Source organism: Arachis ipaensis, chromosome B01, assembly GCF_000816755.2.
Source record: "Arachis ipaensis cultivar K30076 chromosome B01, Araip1.1, whole genome shotgun sequence".
In the NCBI taxonomy this organism is placed as follows: domain Eukaryota; kingdom Viridiplantae; phylum Streptophyta; class Magnoliopsida; order Fabales; family Fabaceae; genus Arachis; species Arachis ipaensis.
Genome location: NC_029785.2, coordinates 42,972,246 through 42,976,153, shown reverse-complemented (window position 1 = coordinate 42,976,153; position 3,908 = coordinate 42,972,246).

The window sequence follows — 3,908 nt, the reverse complement described above, 5'->3', positions numbered from 1 at the left end:
GGGAAGTTCATTGAGATCGGGAGATGTTGTCTCTTTAGATCAAATCCAGCTTATATCCTCTTCAATCATGCAACTCATTGACCTCTTGGCAATCATGATTGATTGAGCCCCAATCCCTTGGTGACTCAATCTCTCAGATCTTGATCAATAGCCAATTCCTTGGTCTAATTGCTCATGAAGAGAGATATGCTTGGTCCCTGATTATACCACACACCATTATAGGTCCAAGTAGAGGGAGGATTATATGTCACATATTCAAACACCAAAACCTAGATTCTACTCAAGTGTGAGAAGGGATTTCAAGCATGGTTTCATGTTTCCTTTTCCAAGGTTTCCATGAAACCCAATTGCATTCAATCTCTTTTCCAAGATAATTGAACACTAAGCATTAAGAACGAAATTCCTTCTAGAAAATCAAAGAGAAGATGAAGAGAAGAAGAATTTCACTATTATCAATCCATCAAGTACAACAAAGCTCACTCTCTCAATGAGAGGGAAGTTAGCTACTCATAGCTCAAAAAGTACTCAAAAGTGAAGTGTAAAAGTGGATCTAAGACTAACTGCTTAACCCCCTCCTTCAGTACTCCTTGGGGGGGTATTTATACTACTCCTAGTAAAATAAAAGAATTCCAGAAGTAAAAAGGAAAATTACATTTTGGAGGGAAAAGAAGCTCAATAAGTGTGACCTCCAGCTGGCGTGTGATTGGCGCTCTAGTGGCGTGTCACGTGCTCTTTAATTTTAGCTTGGCGTGCCACGCCCAGCCCTTCAAGTGGCACGCTCGTCTCTCTAACAACCTTGGCGTACCACGCCTTCGAGCTCAAGTGGCACGCCCTAGCCTTTTTCCCTTTCTCACTTCCTCTGGAAACTTGAACTAGCGTGGCACACCCAGGGTCTGGCGTGCCACGCCCTTGCTCTATGCTTGGCTAAGATTTTCTGGAAAGTTGCACTAGCGTGGCACGCCCAGGGTCTGGCGTGCCACGCCCCTTTGTGAGTGAGTGGTTCCTCTATTTGGCGTGCCACGCCACGAACTCAAGTGGCACGCCCCAATGCTTCTTTGCTCTCTGAATGGCACTGGCGTGCCACGCCTGGGATTCAAGTGGCATACCTAAGTGAAGAATAGTGATTGGCGTGCCACGCCTTCGACACCAAGTGGCACACCCCATGTAATTGCCCTCCTTCATCCTCTCTGGAAACTTATACCAGCGTGCCACGCCTAAAGGCTGGCGTGCCACGCCCATGATCTTGTCTTGGTTCTAGTAGTTGGCGTGCCACGCCTCAGACTTCAAGTGGCACGCCATAGTGACATGCTTGGGTGGGCGTGCCATGCCTTCGATACTAAGTGGCACGCCCAGTCCTTGCTTTTGTTATCTTTGTGCATTGGCGTGCCACGCCTGGTTGCTCAAGTGGCACGCCTAAGTGAGGTTGAGAGGTTGGCGTGCCATGCCTTCGACTTCAAGTGGCACGCTCATTCTTCAATTGTCTTCAGCCCCTTCTCTGGATCATTGTACCAGCGTGCCACGCCATGCTGTTCAAGTGGCACGCCCATGGATTTGTGAACTCTTCAAGCTTGACGTGCCACCCCTGGGTTCTCAAGTGGCACGCCCAAGTGACTTTTTGGAGCTGGCGTGCCACACCTTCAATACCAAGTGGCACACCATAGTAAGGGTTCTTCTTGGAATGGTGGGTTGGGGTGCCACGCCCCTTTGCTCAAGTGGCACGCCCATAGTAGTTGATGGATTAGGCATGCCACGCCCAACCTGGCGTGCCACGCCCCTTTTATGTCATCCATTGTTGTTCTCTGGAACTTTGTACTAGCGTGCCACACCCACATGCATGCTTGGACTTCCCTTCTGGAATTTAGTACTGGCGTGCCACGCCTAGCTCCTAGTGTGCCACGCCAGTGCATTTTTGTGGCGTTTGTTCCAAGTGGCACGCCAGTTTTACACGCCCAGCTTCTTGTTTGTCTTCTACCCATTTTTGATGCCTTTTTCACCTGAAATTTAGCACAACTCATCTCAAAGTAGTGTACCATAATATTCATCAAATAATGCATGAATTGTACTGATAAAATGAGATTTATGTTCTTTTATGATCTTCTTTATGCAAGAAAGAAGGGTAGATGATGCAAGTCATCACAACACCAAACTTAGGCTTTGCTTGTCCCAAGCAAATCAATGTGGGTAAGCCTTTATAACTTGAGGCCTTGGCTTTGAATGATTGCAATACAACTAAGAGAAAAACTAAGTGTTCAACACATGTATGAATGTTTTATTGTCATGAAAAGCTCTTAGATCCTTGAGGGTTCTTTCAGGTATAGGCTTTAGGGATCCTTTCTATTGATTGTCACCTTGAAGTAGCAAGGGTTGTTTTTGCTTTCTTGACCACGACTCTAAGTGTTTTGTCTCAAGACAACCCTTTAATTAGGCTTTCAATTAGCACTCCCAAACCAGTTGGTTTTAGGATACTAGGTGTTGAGACACCCCTAAGAATTTACTTGCCCAGGTCTCTTCTTGACACATCTTCACCACAAGCATCTACTAAGATTTTTAATTCTTTTTGAGCTTTTTAATGTTTCTTTTTCTATCCCAGTAGTTGATGCTCAGAGCCTTGGGCCTTTATTGCTTACTACCTCTTGGTTCTATGGATATTCAAGGAACACCCCTTAACCTTCCCTTGTTATACCTTCTAAGACTAGTTGATCTCCATGACTCATTCTCTTTTTAGTTCATCCAAGGTTCTACACTTAGTTTCTTATTTCTTAGTTTGTTTGATGATCTCTCTTGGCCTTGGTCTCTCTTATTGTTTTTGTACAATTCATAGTAACTCTTATGGAGACAAGCTCTACTTTTATTTATGTTGAAATAAAGACTTTGAAGTATATGGCATTTTCTTTCATGTAAAAAAAACTCATAAAGACTTCAAACAGGAATTAAAACTAAGCATAAAACATAAACTATCCTAGCATGATTATTTATTCAAAAAGTAAATCAAACAAAAGTTTAAAATAAGATTTCAGAAATTAGAAAGTGTCAACCATGGGACTCGACAACCTTGAGTAGCTTCATCTTTAGCTCATTGGCCCATTCCCTTTGTCCTTCTTCTTGGAAGGGGAGGAGCCACCTTCATCTGGCTTAGAGGAACCTTCTTGTGCTTTGGCATCCTTGGGCTTCCAAAATCCTGCCCTCCTCATATAATTCCTTTCATCTTCCTTATGTTTGGCTAGGATTTCCTCTTGTCTTGCACTTAGCTCTTCCATTCCTTGCATGAAGGTTAGGTATCTTGGGTTTAGAGCGGCCACGGCGTTACACAAGTGATTCAGCTTCGCTTGTGTATTGATGTCATATTGCCTCCTGGATATGGTTCTAGCATCATAGAGATTTCTGAATTTAGCAAAGTTCCTCTGTTGCCATTTTCCTTGCTCTACTATTTTGTCCAGTGCACTTTGCACCTCTCCCCAGTCAAATTGTTCTTGCTGCTCCTTCCTCATATGCTCCCAATTCTCTTGGAGTTGTTGAATGTTTTGGTTGACTTAGCTCCATTGTTGTTGTTGAGTTTCTTTGAGTTGATTGACATCTTCCCTCAAGTGGTGTAGGTCTCCCTTCATTTGGTGTACATCTCCTTGCAATTGTTCCTATTTGAATCCTTCTGGAAATTATTGATATTGGTAGTGTGGTGGTGGTGGTTGAAGTGCCAGGAAGTGAGGTTGCTCTTCTGCCTCTTCCACTTCTTGTTGCTGTTGTGGTCATGAGCATGAGCTCTTTGTTCTCTGGCTCTTTGAAGTGGGTTAACAGCCACCACCTTGGCTATCTTCTTGGCCGTTATAAATTTGTCTTGCTTCACAAGCACCTCATCAATGATCTTTTCAACTCCAGCCTTATCACACAGCCTCTGTATAATGCTGGAAAAT